The sequence below is a fragment of the Trachemys scripta genome, chromosome 25 (assembly GCF_013100865.1).
Source record: "Trachemys scripta elegans isolate TJP31775 chromosome 25, CAS_Tse_1.0, whole genome shotgun sequence".
Lineage (NCBI taxonomy): Eukaryota > Metazoa > Chordata > Testudines > Emydidae > Trachemys > Trachemys scripta.
Window position 1 is genome coordinate 5,008,724 of NC_048322.1, and position 21,680 is coordinate 5,030,403.

The 21,680-nt window shown below is 50.1% G+C and overlaps 2 protein-coding genes and 4 non-coding genes across 8 annotated transcripts in view; 3 read left to right on the plus strand and 3 right to left on the minus strand.

The window, feature by feature from the left end:
• Nucleotides 1-21,680, minus strand: part of LOC117869997 (zinc finger protein 883-like) — a 929,932-nt gene that overhangs the window by 765,764 nt on the left and 142,488 nt on the right. The window lies entirely within an intron of this gene.
• The window catches only part of LOC117870029 (zinc finger protein 501-like), a 561,112-nt gene that overhangs the window by 457,003 nt on the left and 82,429 nt on the right, over nucleotides 1-21,680 (plus strand). The gene's annotated exons all lie outside the window — the stretch shown is intronic.
• TRNAN-GUU lies at nucleotides 1,653-1,726 on the plus strand. The gene has a single exon. It is a non-coding gene; the product is annotated as a tRNA-Asn (tRNA).
• Nucleotides 2,496-2,567, minus strand: TRNAM-CAU. Its single transcript has one exon. It is a non-coding gene; the product is annotated as a tRNA-Met (tRNA).
• On the minus strand, nucleotides 3,219-3,408 carry LOC117870110. Its single transcript, XR_004643934.1, has one exon. It is a non-coding gene; the product is annotated as a U2 spliceosomal RNA (small nuclear RNA).
• TRNAN-GUU lies at nucleotides 4,757-4,830 on the plus strand. The gene has a single exon. It is a non-coding gene; the product is annotated as a tRNA-Asn (tRNA).

Consider the following 21,680-nt stretch of genomic DNA (forward strand, 5'->3'; position numbering starts at 1 on the left):
CTCAATGCACTTCCTGTGGGGAAATCGCTCCTTATCCAGCTGCTAGAATGAGAGCCAGGAGAGAGCAGTGTCTGGCTCACCTTGGGGGAGTGATGAGTGCTGATCTCCTGCAGTCTCCCCCGCAATTATTGTCACTGTAATAGTCACTGCTTCCCCTCAGGACCGTCCATAGAGGGGTGCTGGGCCCGGGACAAATCACCCCTCTGAGCCCCAAGTCCTGTCCCCACCCCACCCTGCTACTTCCCACCTCTGGTTTGCCTCTTTTCACCTTCCGCCCCCTCTCCTGAGTGATGCCGGAAGCTGGCAGGCTGGGTTCGCTGATACCGATTCCACTGGTGAGTGTGGCTCCGACCCCCGCTGTCGGCGCCAAGACCCCCACTATCCCCCTGGGCCAGCCTGGCTCCCCCCACCGTAATCCCACCCTCCCGGCCCTGCCTAGCGCCCCCCACATGACACACACACAGAGCCATCCCTAGAGTCTAGCAATTGAGTAAACTGCCACGGGACAGCACAAAGCACAGGGTCTGGGGCAGCCGCCCCAACTCGCCATACCCTAGGGACAGCTCTGCTTCCCTTGTACGTTACAGCGGCTCCTGATGGAAACTAGAGAAAGTTATTATACATACCTCTGCTTCTCAATGACAAAATAAAAAGGTTTACTTTCTGGATTTAGTCTATAGACACCTGAGACTTTTTTCTTGAGACACAAGTATAAGCTCATAAAACAGCTATGTTTGGGTATGGAGTATAAGGAGTAAATATGATGACAAAAATGGAGTGACCCACATGTGGTGACATTTAGCGTTCAGGAACATTATGGCTCCAGTTCATACGATCCAACCGAGAAAGTCATTTGGTCCCTGTCTAGTAGTCAAAGAACAACATCAGTCTGGTTCACACCTCTTAGTACTGCGGGTGGCTGGTGAAGTGCTCTCTACTAGAAAATTTTTTCACTTCAAGGTCCCAGAAACAAAGACAAGGTTTTCATCTCAAGACCAAAGGACCAAAAACATCAAGACACTTGATCACAGCCTTGGATAGATCAAGAGACTATCTACACTTGACCAGAGCTCAGAAAGCAATCTTACCTTAGAGAAAACAGAGAAGCAAGACTGAAGAACTCGGATGCTACGCAGCCCCTCTGTCCCCACCGCTTTCAACCTCACCAGGATGAGCTCCCAGACACGCACCAAACACCATTCACGTGACTTTGAGAACTAGGTAACTCTAAGTGAGGGTCACTTCCCCAAAATGACTTCAATGGAGGAATTCAAAGCAAGAACCGTTAACGCACCATTCTGTTAAAAAAAAAAGACAGAGAAGTCTTTCAGCCTCCTTCCTCTCACTGGTTTCCCTGTACACTCCTAATTTGCATATACCCACCCACTGACCTGCGCCTAACAATCTCTCCCCGTTAACTCTTACAGCGAAACAGGTCAAAGAAAGCATACGCAAGCGCTATACCGCAGCCCCAATGCTCTTTTCTGCTCCTTCCCACAGAACTAGCTCAAACGTACAGTTATCAGGCACGCATACGACACAGTTTCACTCCATACCAGTCCAGTTCCTTGCTGTTTCTTGTCTAACCACTGCACACCTATGGTATACCCTACCCTGAGCTGATTCCCAACTTTTGCGCTCTACCCAGCCGTGTCTCTGTGGCGCAATGGGTCAGCGCGTTCGGCTGTTAACCGAAAGGATGGTGGTTCGAGCCCACCCAGGGACGGTGGTAAGCCTGTGCTACTTCCTCGCTCCTCGAGACCTGCCGGGAGCCTCAAAGGCCCCCTTTTGCCGCCTCAAAACCGTCCCTCTTGCCCTCGGTGCTTTCAGCTGGTGGCCCGAAGAGCGCGCTGGATGGCATTCAGAAACCCGTCTCCCAGCAGTCATGTCGGAGGTTCGGGATTAATCCTCAAGGCCGAGCGCAAAACCTTCAGCTGGGAACGTTTCGCTCTCTTCCCGCCTCCGCCCAAGGGGCAAGGGAGAAACGGACGAGACACGCAAGCTCGAAGACGCCTCCCTCCCACTTCCCTGTAGGCTGCACACAGCTCTTGGCCTGCCTCAGTCCTCGTCAGGAAAGCGTGGCCATGTTGCCCAAGCTGAGTCACGTCTGCAGCCTGGCCTGCCCCGGCTGACGGAGCGCAGAGCCACGTGAGTCAATGGCAGGTGGAGTCGGGAGCCTCGGCTCTTTACCCTGACAGCCACACAGAGCTGCCTGGCATCCCGAGAGCCTCCCTGGTGTTCTCCCGCAGCAGCCGCCTGCCGGTGGGGTGGAGGGAGGGGGCAGAAAGGAAGCACTGCTGCCTCATTCCGGGACAGGAGGCCCTCACCACGCCCAGGCCTGCCTCTTGCCTTCAGCCCAGGCAGCCAGAGGTGCCGGGGAGCTCCCCGGCAGGCTGCCGCCTCAGCCACCTCTTGCCTCCTGGCCTAGGCTCTTGGCGCTCTGCTGGTCGCCGCCTGGCTTGAAGGCCCAGAGCCAAAAGAAGTGAGTGCGGGCGTAGCAGAGGATGGTTTCGATCCATCGACCTCTGGGTTATGGGCCCAGCACGCTTCCGCTGCGCCACTCTGCTGACTCTTCCCCCAGAGCTCCCAGCCCCCACTATCTGGATTAGCGCTTTACGAGCTCTAGGGCTGGCAGGCAAATGCGCAGGCTGCTGGGCAGCAGCCCTGGCAACAGGATTTTACAGTTTACCCTGGATAAGCTTTCTACAGGGTAAAAGGGATTGATTTGGGGTTTGGACCCCACTGGGAGCTGGCTATCCGAGTGCCGGAGACGGGCGCACTTCTTAAACAGTTTTCAGTTAAGCCTGCAGCTTGTGGGGGACGTGGTTCAGACTTGGATCCGTGTTTGCAGCAGGCAAAGCGCGTCTGGCTCAAACAGGCAAGGTACCGAAATCCCAAGCTGGCAGGGAAGACGGACTCGGAGGTAGTCTAGGCACATCAGGTGGCAGCCCCAAAGGGGTTTCTGCGACCTGACCCGTCACACCTGGCTTTTAAAACAATCCTCCAGCAAGACAACGAAACCCACATCTCTAGACTCAGAAAACACCCCCAAGAAGTTTTAGCAATATTTTGTCACAAGGAAATCAAAACGCCAATGAGTCCAGGCTGTTCTTAAAAACAAACAAACAAAAGAACAAACAAACAAAAAACGCCTTATCAAACCAGCATCTTCACAGTGAAACTCTTCCTGTTTTTCTAACCAGGAGACTCTCCCCAAAAGCAGATGCCCGGTTCCCAGAGACGCTGCAATACCAGGTCAATGCGTGAGGTGGACAGAGCAAGCTCCTATTCCAGCCTCCTGTTTCAAAAATCAATGTAACATGCAGTCCTCAAATAAAGGACATATCAGATATGAAACTGATAAGAACAGGTTTTACAATTTTTATTAAAGTTAATGTTTAAAATTAAATAGACACGACTTAAGAGGGAAGGTACTGTGCTTCTGGGGTTCAGGCTTGATTTATGAGGGATTTCAGGTATCGGTTGCAAGGGTGAAGAGATACATACATATCACCCATAACCAGCATAGAGCCAGATTGGGGTGCAAGAGTTTTTAAAGTGTCAGTGGATAAGTGGGCTCGGGTACGCCACCCATGGAACGTATAAGGAGTCCAAGTCAGTATCGGTGTAGCGAATGAGTACGTGTCAGAGAAGGAAGTGGGTTATTTCACGGCTCAGCGGTCTCGATTACTCAATGTGGTATTGACGGTGTCCTGTAATGCGTTCCGTACAAATGTCTCTATTAAGATGATGTTAAAAAAAAAAGTGAACGATACAGAGTTTAAGCATAGAAGTTTCTGGTTCGCAGGGAATAACGTACAGATTAGCGAGGATGCAAAGTTTGGTTTAAAAGCCTGTGGCATAAGGAATACAGAATCTGCAATATCCCCCACTGAGGGGAAAAAGTTGATGGGTTAAAAGTAGAGACATTGAGGTATGAGGGGATAAAGTTCATAAAGTGGCTATGTTCGGGTATGGAGTAGAAAGAGGGAAGATGATAAAAATAAATGGACCCACATTTGGTGATATTTCACGTTCAGGAAATTTATGGCTCCAGTTCGTATGATACAACAGAGAAAGTCTCTTGGTCCCGGTCTCATAGTCAAAGAACAACATCACTCTGGTTCACGCCTCTTGGTACTGCAAGCAGCTGGTAAAGTGCTCTACTACAACACACTACACTTGATCTTAGCTCAGGGAGAACAGAGAAGCAAGGCTGAGGACCTCGGATGCTATACAGCCCCTCTGTCCCCACCGCTTTCTACCTCACCAGGATGAGCTCCCAGACACGCACCAAACACCATTCACGTGACTTTGAGAACTAGGTAACTCTAAGTGAGGGTCACTTCCCCGAAATGACTTCAATGGAGGAATTCAAAGCAAGAACCGTTAACGCACCATTCTGTTAAAAAAAAAAGACAGAGAAGTCTTTCAGCCTCCTTTCTCTCACTGGTTTCCCTGTACACTCCTAATTTGCATATACCCACCCACTGACCTGCGCCTAACAATCTCTCCCCGTTAACTCTTACAGCAAAACAGGTCAGAGAAAGCATACGCAAGCGCTATACCGCAGCCCCAATGCTCTTTTCTGCTCCTTCCCACAGAACTAGCTCAAATGTACAGTCATCAGGCACACATAAGATACAGTTTCACTCCATACCAGTCCAGTTCCTTGCTGTTTCTTGTCTAACCACTGCACACTTATGGTATACCCTACCCTGAGCTGATTCCCGACTTTTGCGCTCAACCCAGCCATGTCTCTGTGGCGCAATGGGTCAGCGCGTTCGGCTGTTAACCGAAAGGATGGTAGTTCGAGCCCACCCAGGGACGGCGGTAAGCCCGTGATACTTTCTTGCTCCGGGAGCCTCAAAGGGCCACTTTTGCCCCTCACCACGCCCGCCGCCACAGAGACCTGGGTGTCACTGCTCTTCTATGGGAAACACACTCTATGCATTATGCTAACTGGGCTGCAGGTGGGGCAATGCTTGAGGGTCAGGGGCAAAGCAATGTGGGGGGTCTTGGTCTCATCAGTTTTAAAGGGAGGCTCTGCTGTTTCCATGGATACCTCTCATGTCACGATGGCTCTGCTGCAGGCCCAGGTAAGCAATGGGTGGGGTTGCGGGTTAAAGACCTCCTCCTTCCTCTCCCCCTCCCCATGCTTCCAGCCTGCAGGAGGGAAGGGTTGGCCTAAGAGCCGTGTTAACATCATCCTGTCAAGGCTGTGTTGTTAGTAGGATGCCCCTGCCCTGTGCACACAGCGAGCTGGAAGCAGCGTTCTCAGGACTGAGAGCTAGTCGGGCGCTGGAGGAGACCACACACTCAGCCATCTCGGAGAGACCTCGAGGGAGGACGTGGAATCTGAAACTGGCTCCACAGGAGCCTGGAGACCAGAAGCTTAAAGGATCACAAAGGTGAGGGTGAGTGAACAACGTTCAGCACAGCAGGGCCTGGGGAATGACATGGCACCCTCACACCCTGACAGTGCAACGTCCTCCCTCTAGTGCCCGGCATGTGGGTCACCTTATCTTCACTTGTGTTCTGTGGCGGTGCTTTCCTGCTCTTCTAATGGGAGGGGAACAGGGGGGGTGGGTGTGTTTGAAACGAGTAGTTGTGGCTACTTCCACAACAGTTTGGGTTTGTTCTAAGGCAGACACTTCTTGTGAACAAATACAGCTGAGCTGTGTTCCTGTCATTCACATTGCTAGCCTGGAGATCTTGAGTGACTGGGCACCACATTGAGTATGAAACTGGAGAACAATCCTCCCTTTCTTTAGAGGACCAGAGCTCTCTGTGCAGGTGTGGGTGTCACAGGCTGAGGGAATGGAGACACCTGACAGGCTGTAGGTACCCTACAAGTGATGAGCATTTTAGGCCCTGGGGAGGCTGGAGGAGAATAGAGAAGGAGGATCCAATGAGCAGGAGCCAGGTGACACGTGTCTGTCTGTCGGTCGGTCTTCCATGCACCAGTTCCAGCCTAGCTCACAAGTGTTCTCACTTTCTCTTTTCAGTTCCTAATGACATTGGGTAGCTGAGAGAATGGCCAGCCTGTGGCAGAGACCAAAAGAAAGAGTGGCCACCCTGACCCCATCCCTGGGGATGGAAACCAGACATTGATCTGCAGAAATTTACTTATGTTAAGTATTGAGAGAGGGCTGCAAAGTCTCTTGTCTATGGAGAGAATTGGTTATGTTTGCTTGGGGGATGGGGGGGTCCCTGAGAAAGGCATCTGCAACTAACTGGGGCCTGGCAAGCTTGGGGGGACCATTTGTGTCCTCTCAAGGAGATGTCAGTTATCCGTGTTTGCTGTTGCCCGAGGACCCTGCTGGCACTGGGGCCCGGCCCAGTCAACCCCCACCCAGGCAGCTCTTACACGATGGGGGCAGTCAAATGGTGGCAGCCGGGAGCTGAGGAGCAGTCCCAGCCCCAAGCAGCAGGAGGACAAGACGGGGCAGTGCTGCAGCTGCCCGCCTCATGGTACCAGCTAGTGCAGGAGCTGCCCCTCCCAGCTCTGGCTTCTGGCCTCTGGCCTGGGCAGGGGACGGGGCCTCAGAGGGGAGGAGGCGGGGCTGACACTTCACTGAGGAGCTGCACGGGGAGGGGCCACAGAGAGTGGCAGGGACTCATGGTGAGACGGGTGTGCAGCAGCCACAATCTTCTGTCTACGCTAACTCAGCTCCCCCCACTGGGAAGAGGCTGGTGCTGTCCCTGCTGGCCACAGCTTGTCACTACTCCTCTCTGGGAAACACTCTTTGTGTATTACCCCGACTGGCCACAGGATGTCACTGCTGGTCCAGGGCGGATTCACTCTGTGCCTTATCCCGATTGGCCACCAGGTGTCACTGCTGCTCCAGTGCGGATGCACTGTGTGCCTTATCCCGACTGGCCATCAGGTATCACAGCTGCTCCAGGGCGGATGCATTCTGTGCCCAGAATATCCCCATCCCCTGTTTCTTCCAGTACCGCATCCCTATGGCACTACCCTGGCCCCCAGTAGGAAAAATTCCAGTAATAAATAATTGGTTGAAACTTAATTCTGTGTATTTGTTAATTGGTGGGAGTGGCCCTGTGGCTGCCAGCACTCATGACTATGGGTAACAGTACATGCATATCCTTGAAGTGTTTTCAGCGTTAGGGCCAGAACATAAGAACATAAGAACGGCCAGACTGAGTCAGACCAAAGGTCCATCCAACCCAGTATCCTGTCTACTGACAGTGGCCAATGCCAGGTGCCCCAGAGGGAGTGAACCTAACAGGTAACGATCAAGTGATCTCTCTCCTGCCGTCCATCTCCACCCTCTGACAAACGGAGGCTAGGGACACCATTCCTTACCTGTCCTGCTAATAGCCATTGATGGACTTAACCTTCATGAATTTATCTAGCTCTCTTTTAAACTCTATTATAGTCCTAACCTTCACAACCTCCTCAGGCAAGGAGTTCCACAGGTTGACTGTGCACTGTGTGAAGAAGTACTTCCTTTTATTTGTTTTAAACCTGCTGCCCATTAATTTCATTTGGTAGCCCCTATTCCTTATATTATGGGAACAAGTAAATAACTTTTCCTTATTCACGTTCTCCACACCACTCATGATTTTAAATACCTCTATCTTATCCCCCCTTAGTCTCCTCTTTTCCAAGCTGAAAAGTCCTAGCTTCTTTAATCTCTCCTCATATGGGACCCGTTCCAACCCGCTAATCATTGTAATTGCCCTTCTCTGAACCTTTTCTAATGCCAGTATATCTTTTTTGAGATGAGGAGACCACATCTGTACGCAGTATTCAAGATGTGGGCATCCCATGGATTTATATAAGGGCAATAAGATATTCTACATCTTATTTTTTATCCCTTTTTAAATGATTCCTAACATCCTGTTTGCTTTTTGCTTGCCACTGCACACTGCGTGGACATCTTCAGAGATGACTCCAAGGCTCCAACAGTGTTGGCAACAATGATCTCTACAGTCCCAGTTCATATTAATAACGTCACAGCAGCCAACAGAGAAGTCTCGTCCGTTTCTCCCTTGCCACTTCGGCGGATTGAGGTGGATAGGTCGGGGTTGTCCTGGGTTCTGTGGGGGGAAGGCTCAGCTGGGAGAAGGGGCAGACCAGGGTAGTTTGTCTCTGATATATAAGGGCTTTGTCATCAGGAAGCTGTAGGTCACATGCTTGTGGTGAAAGTGGGGTTTGAGTTGGGGCAGCAGCAGCAGGGGAGCAATGTGGGGAGAGCGGGGGGGGTTTCACTTGGTAAAAATGAAAGTGCCAAACCTCTCCCTTTGCTGGAGCAAAAGCCTCTCATTTATCTCCTAAACTCCCCTCCATGAAAATCTCCACCCCTCCCACAGCACTGAGACCCCCTCACTCCCATGGAGATTGTAATTGTTCTAACTCTTCCTTGGCCTTGTCCAAACAGTTTCCCCAGCAAAATTATCCAGGACATTTCAAATGTGAAAAACAAACCAAACCAAATGAAAACCAGAGAAACCCCGACCACACCCTGTTTGGGTCTGAATTTTTCTACTGAAATATGGAGACAATAAAACTCATCCCTCTGCTGGCCAGAAACCAAAGCTAGACCTCCCCCGCTGTGTCTGTGACTTCTGCTACCGAACCACCAATGCACTAACTCCTCTTGGGAGAGATTTTGCTGCACAATACTGCTGCTATTCCAATTATTGACTCCAGGAAATATTTTCCTTAACCTGGTTCCGTGTGTCACTGGTTTCTATAGTAACGGCCAGTCCTTGGCCTTGTGGTCCAGACATCCTCATTCACATCAAGTTTCAAGTTAAGAATCATTTCCCATTCCCTCTTTGTGGGAGGGGAGACTTTTAAAAGCGCTCTCTGTGCGACTGCACATGGCTAAGCAAAGAGAACAAACCCCAAATCCCCCCTGTGCTTTGGGAGCCAGGTTTGCTGTGTGAATTCTGTATTTCAGTTGATTTCAAGCCTGGCCATTGTGATTATTTACCAGTTTCTCTGGCATTGGGGCATTATTGTGCTCACAGCTGTGATGGCTGAGTGGTTAAGGCGTTGGAGTTAAGTATCAAAGGGGTAGCCGTGTTAGTCTGGATCTGTAAAAGCAGCAGAGTCCTGTGGCACCTTATAGACTAACAGACGTATAGGAGCATGAGCTTTCGTGGGTGAATACCCACTTCTTCGGATGCATGCATCCGACAAAATGGGTATTCAACAACGAAAGCTCATGCTCCTATACGTCTGTTAGTCTATAAGGTGCCACAGGACTCTTTGGTGCGTTGGAGTTGAAATCCAATAGGGTTCACCTGTGCAGGTTGGAATCCTGGTCACAGTGAGGCCTCTGTTTTAGTCAGTCTCTAACCTGGGCAATACCTCTATACAAACCCCTGAGACGCTCTCAATTCTCTCCCCACCCCAAGTAAATCCTGTTCTGCTCCTTTCATAGAGATCCCTGGGACACCACCTCACACTGTGTACCTGAGGTGTCAGGCAAACTTCTAGCAGCTGAAGCCTCTGCCACTCACCTATCTAGCACTCCATGTCCCAAAGATCAGCCATAACCCTGGCTGCTGCTCCTCTCTTTAAAGTGTGAAAGGAGCCAAGTCAGCGACTCCATGGGTGCTCTGGGGCTGCAGCACCAACAGAGAAACAAATAGGTGCTCAGGACCCACCGGCAGCCAGCTCCTGCCCCCGCTACAGGTCTTGCTGACAAGCTCCTCCTCTTCCCCTTCAGCATCTCCTGCCTGCCAGTGATCAGCTCTTCAGTGGTGTGGAGGAAGCACTGGCAGGGGAGGGGGAGGAGCAGGGATGGGAAGAGGTGGGGGAGGGAGAGGAATGGGGTAGGAAGGTGCAGGGTGGGAAGAGACGGGATGGGGTGGGGGTTTGGGGGAAGGGGTGGAGTGGGGGCAGGGCCTGGGGGTGGAAAGGGCGGGATTTGTCCCATGCACAGCACCCCTCTCGGGATGGCCCTGAAGGGAAGCACTGACTATTACAGTGACAATAAAACTGAGCAGCATTGCGGGGGAGACTGAAGGAGGTCAGCACTCATCACTCCCCCAAGGTGAGCCAGACACTGCTCTCTCCTGGCTCTCATTCTAGCAGCTGGATGACAAGGAGCGATTTCCCCACAGGAAGTGCATTGAGTGCCCCTGTGGTGCTGGGGGGGCTGGCGCTGCTGCTGGCTGTGGGGGCTGACAGGGGGGTTGATGTCTGCACAGACTCTCAGCTCCCAAGGCAGAGGGGACACTTGCGACCTTACCAGACTGGCTCAGTGAAGGCGGGAGGTGGACAGACCAATACAGACACTCTCCAGGGGCAGCATCCACCCAGGCAGCCAGGCAATGAGCATTTCCCACAGCCTGGAGCAGACGGGGAGGCGGCAGCTGCTGATCCAGCTCCTCAGCCAACAGACACTTCTTACTCACCACAGCTAAGGGCGTCCGGTTCCTCCGATGGGAGTGCGGAGCAGCTCCCTGTTTTCCTGTTAGTGCTCCTCTGCGGTGTGAAAATCGGGGAGGGGAGGCAGAAGCCCCACTTCCCTCCCTAAATGACGTCCAGTGGGGGAAGCCAGGACAACAGGGTGGGGCGGCAAGTGGTGACCAGACTCTTGCTGCCAGGGTCGAGTCTAGCTCAGGGTCCAGCTCAACTTCCTCCCCGTGCCACTGGCCCCCAGTCCCCTTCCACCACCAGGTCAACCTGGGAACTAAGGCAGGAATGGGGTGAGGAAGCAAGTCAAGCTGATCAAGGCAGGCAAAGGCCAGTCTTGCATTCATGGGCCGCTCACAATGACGTCCTTTTTGTGTGCCACGTTTGACAAAAACATCCCAGACAGAGAAGCAGCAGACCATAATAGTACCACACAGGTGCCAAAGTTACTCAGTTGGGTGAGCATTAGACTGAAGATCCAAAGGGCTGTGGTTTAATCCCAGCCTTTGGCAAGCCCTTTCATCCCTGTTTGTCCAGGGGTGGCTTGTTTTCTGGGAGCGAAGCGGTGCCTACACCCAAGTCAAATCCCAGGTCTTGGGCTCTGCAGCAGGAAAAGATAGTGTGGGCTTCTGCTCCAGTTGGCCCACCTGACTCATAATAATGAGGGACGGGAGCTGTCTTTCCCACACAACTTATTGGTTGACCCAATCTGAAGAGAATGAGGCAGGACGGCCCTCAGAGATGGTGCTAGAGGGGGCAGGGATTGGGGATGAAAGCTCCTATGCACAGCTGAGCGAGGGCAGTACCAGGGAAGGGGCATCTGTTAAAGTGGCAACATGGAATGTGGCAGGGATTCAGGGGACCAGGAGGAGGCACTTGATATTCAGTGCCTTGGAGCAGCTGGACTTGGACATGGTGGACGTTCAGGAAATGCACATTAATGACTTTAGGGTAGCTCGATGGGGAGAGGGTGATTGGAGGAAAGGCCTGTCTTTCTGGTCCTCTGGGCCAGGGCAGAATGTTGGGGTGGGAGTCTTGTTCTTCACATTTGCGGTGTGAGTATGGAAGGTGGTGGAGCTCTGACCAGGGAGGGCATTGCTCATGGACTGTGTGCTCCATGGCACTGGTTACCGCTATATTAGTGTGTATGGTCCCCAGTTAAGGTGTGAAAGGAAAGATCTATGGTAGGAACTGGCTCCCTTCCTCTGGACCTCATGGTGTTTGGTGTTGGGGGTGGATTTTAATTGTGTCAGCTGGCCTGAGGACCGCTGATCCGACTGTCAGAGGAAACATTTTTACAATGAGCACTACCTGGTGCAGGTCTGTAGCGAGGTCGGCTTAGAGGACATCTTTCTCTGTAGTGGAACCAGTGGAGGGTGGACGGCAGCCTCCTATTCCTCTGATCCGAGCTCACACCACCCATAGATGGGGAACACCTTTCTGCGGGGACAGGCCAGGAGTCGCATTTACTGGATTTACGTGAAGGAGAGCACGTCGACAGCCCAGTGCAGGGTGGTGCCAATGGACTCTTCGGATCACGCAGCTCTCACTGTGTGCTCAATGTGAGCAATTCCCTGACCCATGGCAGAGGATTTTGGAAGCTGTACATCCGGAGCTTGCAAGATAAAGGGGCAGGGCGGTGAGGCCTGGTGGTGTTGGCAGAACAGGAAACCATCAGAGGGTTCTGTGGCAACCAGGAGGATTGGTGGAAGTGGGTGAGGGAGGAGTTTGTGGCTCTGTTCTAGTGGTCAGGTAAACACCACAACATTAAAGAAACCAATGGTACTAAGTCCTGCAGCGTCGCCCGTGGGATTTCCCCAAGAGCATCCAGACAGGGGAGCCAGTCAGCGTGTGATTGTACGACCGGATCAAGTGACAGCTGGCCGAGTTCCAGGAGATGAGGCTGGGAGAGTGTTGTACTTAAAGTACTGCATTTTGGTGGAGAATGCGGGCACTGTTGTTAACTGTTTCAATGGCATTTTGGCCCAGGGAGGAGGAATTTACCCAAATATCCCAAATATCCCCCTTCCCAATCTCCAGAGGGGTCCCAAAGGTCTGCCCCCTTCTGGGGTCTAAAATGTTTTTTATCCTGATGTTACTGCTGCTGTAAGATTTGAGAGTGCTGTTTTAACTCTCTGTACCCAACCTGTTTTCCAGTTTCTCTATCTGTTGCTTGCCTGGGCCCGATCCTGCTTTTTCCAATAAACAGTTTCTTTTCATGGGCACAAGCCTTGTTCCACTACCAATTTAGCAAGGAGGGTGGGCTTTCCAACTAGCCCCCATCCTTCCTGGTTCCGTTTCTTAAACTTTTTCTTCAAAATTGTGAAATTACCACAATATTACTTACAAACAAAACAAAAAACAAAAAACAAAAAAACAAAAAACAAAAAACAAACAAAAAAAACACACTACACTGCCCAAACTCCTATATCCTTCAGAGTTTGGTTTAACAGAACAAGATCTGCATCTTATGTTTTTAACCCACTCTGGGGCAGAGGGAGAGACGCTAAGCTTCCCTCTGTATTGCTCGGTCTGCTACCACTGAGGGTTCATACACCAATTACACAAATCCTTCCCTGGATCAGAGTGAGAAACACTAAGTTCTCCTCTTTAGCTCAGTCTTGCTACGGCTGAGGGTGTATGTACCTCTATAACACAATTTAAACCTAAACTCCTATATCCTTCAGAGTTTGGTTAATCCTTCCCCAGATCAGAGTGAGAAACACTAAGCTCTCCTCTTTAGCTCAGTCATGAACACAATTTAAACCTAAACTCCTATATCCTTCAGAGTTTGGTTAATCAACTGAAAGTTTACGCTCTTTTTCCTATAGTGCCAGGCTTGCTAAAGCTGGCGGTGTGCACACCAGTTTTATAATAACTGTGGATTCTATGCTTGCTCCCCCTTTCGCATTCTTCACCAAAATGCAGTACTTTAAGTACAACAAGAGGCGGGGACTCAGGGCAGGAGAGAGAGTCCTGCAAGAGGAAGGAGCTGGTGGGAAGCAAGCAATAAGTGCAGCGTGCAAGCCAGCCAGCTGAGAGTCACAGGGCCAGGGTACTGCCATAGGGATGCGGTACAGGAAGAAACAGGAGATGGGGGGTATTCTGGGCACAGAATGCATCCGCCCTGGAGCAGCAGTGACACCTGATGGCCAGTTGGGGTAATACACAAAGAGTGTTTCCCAGAGTGTTCACACCTCAACTGCTAGCAGAGGACCTCACCTTCCCTGATTGAACTAACCTCGTTATCTCCAGACTGATTCTTGCCTGCATATTTATACCTCCCTCTGGAAGTTTCCATTACATGTGTCTGACGAAGTGGGTATTCACCCATGAAAGCTTATGCTCCAATACATCTGATAGTCTTAAAGGTACCACAGGACTCTCTGTTGCTTTTTACAGATCCAGACTAACATGGCTACCCCTCTGATACTTGAGAACACTTGTAAGCTAGGCCGGAACTGGTGCATGGAAGACCAACCGACAGACAGACACGGGTCACCTGGCTGCTGCTCACTTGATCCTCCTTCTCTATTCCCCTCCAGCCTACCCAGGGCCTAAAATGCTCGTCACTTGTAGGGTACCGACAGCCCCCCAGGTTTCTCCACTCCCTCAGCCCGCGATACCCACGCCTGCGCAGAGAGCTCTGGTCTTCTAAAGAAAGGGAGGATTATTCTCCAGTTTCATACTCAATGTGGTGCCCAGTCACTCAGGATCTCCAGGCTAGCAGTATGACTGACAGGAACACAGCTCAGCTGTATTTGTTCACAAGACGTGTCTGCCTTAGAACAAACCCAAACCCTTGTTGAAGGAGCCACAACTATTCAGTCCAAACACACCCACGCCTCCTTCCCCCCACCCCCTGTGCAGGTCGGAGGCTGGAAGCTGGAGCTGGGCAGTGCGGGGCGGCTGCTGCGCTGGGTGGTGCTCAGACCACTTGTCCCCAGCACCCTCACTGCCAGGATCCCACATGATTCTCCTCCACCCCTCCCTGTCCTCCCATATTGCAAGCTCCCAAGACCAAGCAAAATTTGCAGATGATACAAAACTACTCACGCTAGTTAAGTCCCAGCAGACTGCGAAGAGCTAGAAAAAGATCTCACAAAACTGGGTGACTGGGCAACAAAATGGCAGATGAAATTCAACGTTGATAAATGCAAAGTAATGCACATTGGAAAACATCATCCCAACTATATCTATAAAATGATGGGGTCTGAATTAGCTGTTACCACTCAAAAAAGAGATGTTGGAGTCATTGTCACTAGTTCCCTGGAAAAATCCACTCAATGTACAGCGGCAGTCAAAAAAGTGAACGGAATGTTGGGAATCATTAAGAAAGGGATAGATAATAAGACAGAAAATAGCACCGGCAGAGCAGTGAAAAGAGAAGTCAGGGCAGGGAGCACAGGGTCTGCGGGTCGGGAGTGAGGGGCACCGGTAGACCAATGATTGGGGAGCTCAGGGCTGGGACAGCAGGGGCTGTGGGTCGGGAGTGAGGGGCACCGGCAGAGCAGTGATTGGGGAGCTCAAGGCTGGGACAGCAGGGGCTGTGGGTCGGGAGTGAGGGGCACTGGCAGAGCGGTGACTGGGCAGCTCAGGGCTGGGAAACCAGGGGTACAATTCAGGAGTGAGGGGCACCGGCAGAGTTGTGGGGGGAGCCCAGGGCTGGGATAGCAGGGGGTGCGGGTCGGGAGTGAGGGGCACCGGCAGAGCAGTGACTGAGGAGCTCAGGGCTGGGACCGCAGGGGCTGTGGGTCGGGAGTGAGGGGTACTGGCAGAGTGGTGTGTGACGTTATTGACATGAACTGGGACTGTATAGGTCATTGTTGCAACCGAGATCCTGTAGTTGCACCAAAACTTGTATAAAGGAGGTAAAATAAGGTGTCTAAGACAAGGTTATGATTTGCTGATTATGCCTATGCTGTCTATGTGCATGTAGCATTTTTGTAGTTGAAGTTATGAATATTGGCTCTCTACTGTCTGTAGCTCAAACTTATGCTAGTCTTCTGGGTGACACCCCAGACAAGTCGGTGTCAGCTCTGCCTAGCCTGCTTGATGGCCCATTGAGGATCATCAGCTATACAACTGACCCACTGAGAGAAGGCAGCTACACCTTGTGACTCAGCAAAATATGCAGGGACTTGTCCATGGACAGAACTCTGAGGTTTTTCTGTGCCCTGTGATGGACAGCTTGTCTTTGGAACAAAGAAAGCAGAGACCACATGGCAAGAGAATATAAAAAGCTGCTCTAGCTCCTCCATCTTCCCTCTGGAAGGACTTTGCTACAAACTGAAGTTAACAAAGGACTGAGGACCCATCCCAGCTGGGGATGTTCTCCAGAGACTTGATTTGAACCTGCTGTTTATTCCATCACTGCTACAAGCCTGAACCAAGAGCTTTGCCATTACTGTATGCAATTGATTCCATTTAACCAATTCTAGCTCTCATCTATATCTTTTTCCTTTTATGAATAAACCTTTAGATTTTAGATTAAGGGATTGGCATCAGCGTGATTTGAGGGTAAGATCTGACCTGTATATTGACCTGGGTCTGGGGCTTTGTCCTTTGGGATCAGGAGAATCTTTTTTTTTTTTTTCTTTTACTGGGGTATTGGTTTTCATAACCAGTCATCCCCATAACAAGAGGCACTGGTGGTGTTACTGGGAAACTGGAGTGTCTAAGGAAATTGCTTGTGTGACTTATGGTTAGCCAGTGGGGTGAGACCAATGTCCTGTCTCTTTGGCTGGTTTGGTTTGCCTTTGGGGGAAAAGAAACCCAGCCTTGGGCTATAACTGCCCTGCTCTAAGCAATTTGTCCTGAATTGGCACTCTCAGCTGGGCTCCACCAGAACCAGCATTGTTACAGTGGCGTAGTCGTGCAAGGCGCAACAGAACCAGGTCAATTAAGGTTTGGAGTAGAACCCCACACTATCCAAATTTGAATTTTGGTATTGAGAGTTTGGTGGTTAAAGAGCAGTTGCAATGGGGGAGCAAAGAGCATATGAGGGTCTTGACAGAAAAGCCCTGGAGATCTGTGTTCAGAAAAGGGGATAAACTTTAGAAAGAAAACTACAAATCAAGGAGTGAGAAATCAGTTAATGGCCAGTGATCAGAAGGCAGGAGCACAGCCCTTACCTGGTAGTACAGAAGCAGCAGAAGCAATGAAACTGCAAGCCCTGCGAGACAGTCTGCAGTTTAAACATGAACAAAAACTGGCAGAAATTTGCATGGAAGAGAAGCAAGTCTTGGCCCAGCTGGAAAAAGAAACTAAGGAAAGGAATGGCTGAATTGGAAACAGAATCTGATAAAAGAGAGGAAAGAGCTCGTAGGTGGTGTCATGGACTCACAGGTCGGGCCCACTCTTGGCCCCGTGTGGTCTGAGGATGGAACCCCTTCAGTGAGACAGCCCTTCTCAGGGGTCCACTCTCTCTCAGGGGTTAAGCCCTTCCACCTCCTGGAGCCGCACCTTTCTGAGCCTTAGCACACCTGTCTCTGCCGTGGGCCCCCTCAGGGAGTCCACTCGCTCTGGACCCCAGGGCCTCCACGCCCAGAGGGAATAATGCAACCCTGTTCTCTAGCCTGGAGTGACACTCAGCCAGCATAAAACAGGAGGGTTTATTGAGCATTTGAACACAGCATAGGAAACTCTCAGGGCCCTTGGGCCTGGCCTCCCTCAGCACAGCACGTCCAAATCTCCTCTGCATCCAGGTGCTCTCTCTCTCCAGCCCAGAGCCCCCCTGCTTCCCAGCTGGGCATCTGATATCACTTCCCCCAAGCCTTGCCTTTGTCCATTTTCTTCTCTCCAGGTAAACAGGATCACCTGGGCCTCCTCTCCCCTCTTCTGTCCTCTGGCTGGAACTGGCTGGTTACATCACCGGGGTCCTCTCTTTGCAGCCCATTGTCCTCCCACTGGCCAGAACCTGCTGCAACTCCTCAGCTGGGCCTCCGGGTCACCAGGCTGCCAGGTCACCAGTCGCTGGGATATCCAGGCCATTGGCTGGGGTCCCAAGTTCCCTCGCTGGTCCTCTGTAACAACAAACTCCCTTTCCCCTCACCTCGTTAAACAAGTAACGCCCAGGGAAACTGAGTCCCACCCCTGTGACGTTATTGATATACTCTGGGACCATCTAGATCAGTGTTGCAACCAAGGTTCTGTAGTGGCACCCAGATCTTGTGTAAAGGGAGTCAAATGGGGTGTCTAAGACAAGGTTATGGTTTACTGGTTATAATTATGCTGTCTATATGTATGTATCAATTTTGTAGTTGAAGTTAGGAATATTGGCTCTATACTATCTGCATTTCAAACTTAGGCTATGCTGCTGGGTGACATCCCAGACAACATGGTGTTAGCTCTGCCTAGCCTGCTTGATGGCCCATTAAGGACCATCAGCTATACAATGGACCCATTGAAAGAAGGCAGATACGCCTTGTAACTCAGCAAAGTATGCAGGGACTGGCCCATGTGACTCCAGACTCCATTTTGCTGTAATTTTCCACGGTAAGAACAAAGGTGTTCTTACACCTGGAAAAGACTATATAAGGCTGATGCCTCATCTCCATCTTGTCTTCAATCCTGCTTCATACCTCTGGAGGAACTTTGCTACAAGCTGAAGCTCTGAACAAAGGACTGAGGACCCATCCCAGCGGGGGATGTATTCCAGAGACTTGATTTGAACCTGCAGTTTATTCCATCGCTGTTGCAAGCCTGAACCAAGAACTTTGCCATTACTGTATGTAATTGATTCCATTTAACCAATTCTAACTCTCATCTCTATCTTTTTCCTTTTATGAATAAACCTTTAGATTTAGATTCTAAAGGATTGGCAACAGCGTGATTTGTGGGTAAGATCTGATTTGTATATTGACCTGGGTCTGGGGCTTGGTCCTTTGGGATCAGGAGAACCTTTTTCTTTTACTGGGGTATTGGTTTTCATAACCATTTGTCCCCATAACGAGTGGCACTGATGGTAATACTGGGAAACTGGGGTGTCTAAGGAGATTGCTTGTGAGACTTGCGGTTAGCCAGGGGGTGAGACCGAAGTCCTCCTAATCTGGCTGGTTGGTTTGCCTTAGAGGTGGAAAAAACCCCAGCCTTGGGCTGTAACTGCCCTATTTGAGCAATTTGTCCTGAGTTGGCACTATCAGTTGGGTTCCACCAGAACCGCATTGTCACAACCCCCTCTGCATGCAAACCATTGGAAAACAAGGAAAAAACAAGAAAATCCTCCACTTTGTCACTGGTGGCATCTGGAGCTGCTGGCTGCTGAGGAGAAAGCTCACGAAATGCAACAGGAGACTCACCAGATGCAACAGAACACGGCCAGACTTCAGCTCCAAGTGAAAAAAGCAAGGGAAGAACAGCTGAAATCGTATCCTCTTGAAAGTCCAGTTTCTAACAATGTTGGTACATTGTGTAACTCTGAGCAGTTGTCTGGGTGTAACCAAATGTGCCCCAACACTGCCACCTTTTATGTAAATGCTGTTACCGTAAATTCAGTAGAGGGTGACTCCAGAACTTGTGCCAATGCTATGTATAGGAGCGATGATGAAAAATTCATAGAGAGTGTAAAAGTCAATGGTAAAAGCTGTTTAGGGCAAATTAACATCTAACATCACTCTTGTTAAAGCAGATCTTGTCAAGGAGGAGGATTACGTACCGAATCATAGTGTGAATGTTGTAGTCCTCTATGAGTTTACTGTCCGTGTGCCTTTAGCCAGAAATTATCCACCTTGAATGGAATGGTGCTAAGCATGAAGTTATAGTTAGTGTAAGGAAGTTGTTGCTGTTATAGGTTTTACCCCCACTCTGGACTTTAAAGTACAGATATGGGGACCTGCATGTGAACCCCTGAGCTGAATTACCAGCTTAGATCTGGGTTTGCTGCCACCACTCCCAAGTACTAACTCCCTTCCCTGGGTAGCCTTGAGAGACTTCTTCACCAATTTCCTGGTGAACACCAATCCAAACTCTCGGATCTTAACACAAGGAGAATTTAACCTTTCCCCCACCAATTCCTGGTGAGTCCAGATCCAATCCCCTTGGATCTTAACACAAGGAAAAATCAATCAGGTTCTTAAAAATAAGACTTTTAATTAAAGAAAAGAAAGGTAAAAGAAAACCCTCTGGGAGATAGCATACAAGCTGATCTCACAGACAACAGATTCAAAACACAGAGGATGTTCCCCTGGGCAAAACTTAGTTACACAAAAAATACCCAATTTGATTATTCCCTAATGCCCAAGACAAGTTACAAAGAAAATAAACATAAACCTATTTATTCCCTTCACTAATACTCACTACTTGATAAGAGGCTGATTTCTGGAGCTTTCCCACTCCGGTCAAAACTGAAACTGAACTAAACAAAGGAAACTTCCCTCCTTCCTTTTGAAACATCTTATCGCCCCATTGGTTCCTCTGGTCAGGTGTCAGCTAGGCTAGGTGAATTTCTTAACCCTTTACAGGTAAAAGAGGCATTTACCCTTAACTATCTGTTGCCTAAGGATCTTTTGATTGGGGAGAATATTAAAGCTTTGTTCAATCCACGTAAACAGTCACAGGAAAGGAATGATCTGAAACCTGTGTCTGTTACGGGCAATGATTTGCCTGGGGAGGGTTTCTCCAATTGTGTGTCTAAGGAAAAGAGCTGTTTGTCTGTGAACGGAGTTTCTGAATGTCTGTCTAATGTCTCAGAAGTGAATGTGAAATTAGGTCAAGCACAGAAAAAGCTAGTTGGTCAGGAAAATGTTTCTCGGGAGCAGATTAAAGTGGATGGTCAGGTTGAAGCTCTAACTGATGAAGGAAAGGGTAGATTTTTGATGGGTGATGGATTGTTGGCAAGTACAGCTTGTAAAAGTGAACCTGAAAAGGGTAACTGTGATTTGCTGGAAGTAGCTCAGTGTAGTGAGAAGACCAGCTGTTTATCTGTTGGGGGTGGCAATGTGCCTGGTAAGGAATGTTTGGATGAGCCTAGGCAACCTTGTGAGCTGATGGCTTTGTCTAGTCAGCAGTTTGGGAAGGTCAGGAGAGTGGAAGATGAGTGTCCCTATACAGTAACTCCTCACTTAATGTAGTTCTGTCCTGAAAAAGGCAACTTTAAGTGAAACAATGTTAAACAAATCCAATTTTCCCATAAGATTTAATGTAAATGCGGGGGGTTAGGTTCCAAGGAATTTTTTTGGGGGGAAGATAAAACGCATTATATACTGTAAAATACTGCACTGTGGTGGGGAGGTGCCCCTGGCTTACCCCTGGGGCTCAGGGCTAGGGGTGCGGGATCTGGGAGGGCGTTAGGGTGTGGGAGGGCACTCAGGGTGGGGGTGCGGGGTCCAGGAGGGAGGTAGGGTGCGGGAGGGTACTCAGGGTGGGATGCCGGGTTGGGGAAGGAGTTAGGGTGCAGAAGGGGGCTCAGGGTGGGTGTGCGGGGTGTGGTAGGGAGTTAGGGTTCTCAGCAGCCCCTGTCAGCCATTCACACAGGTGGGGGAAGCCCTGGGTGATGCTTCTTTAACAGGAGAATGGATGGCATGGAGGAGCCAAATTTTGTAAGAAATTTCCATGCCTGGTGACTGGCAGATAATGGCGAATAGGGACCCACCCCAGAGACGACTACATCTCAGCACTGGGCGAAGCAAGCCCTCGTGGATACCATCCGTCATGGGGGTTTGGGATACTGCAGGTGAACATGGTGAGGGGCAAAGACAGTAGCATGGAGATTCTCAGCCACTCTGGGGACAGCCTGGGCACCAAGGAGCCAGGCACAGACTAAGCCCTCGTCCTGTGCTCCCTGGGGAAAAGAAAAGGGTCCAGCCAACTGTCCTGGGAGACACCGTTCCCCCAAACAGGGGGAGGCCTCTGGCTTTGGTGTGTATTAAATATGGGGCAAGTCACTTTCATCAGCAAACATTTTAATGAAGATAAAGGGGGAAGAAATGAGTCTCACATGAGAGGAGAAAGTTGACCATTTAACTCCCTGCAGCTGCCAGGATGGAGAACGACTAAGGCAACAAATTCCCTCCAAAACAGGAGGACTTGCTGCAGCTAAACATGGGAATGTCTCCAACCACGAGATGCTTTATGACAGACATTTAATAATTAAATGGAAAAAGACAAAATCTGACAGCTGAGGTCTATGTTAAGTCATTAAAGAGAAAAGGGTGGAAATCTGGAGAATTCTGGATTAATTTCAACAAAGTAAAGCGGAAAGTGAAAAAAGTGAAGAATTTTATATCAATAGTCAATAGTAGGTAAAGAGGTAAAAGGAGAGTGAATTTCATAGTGTTATTTG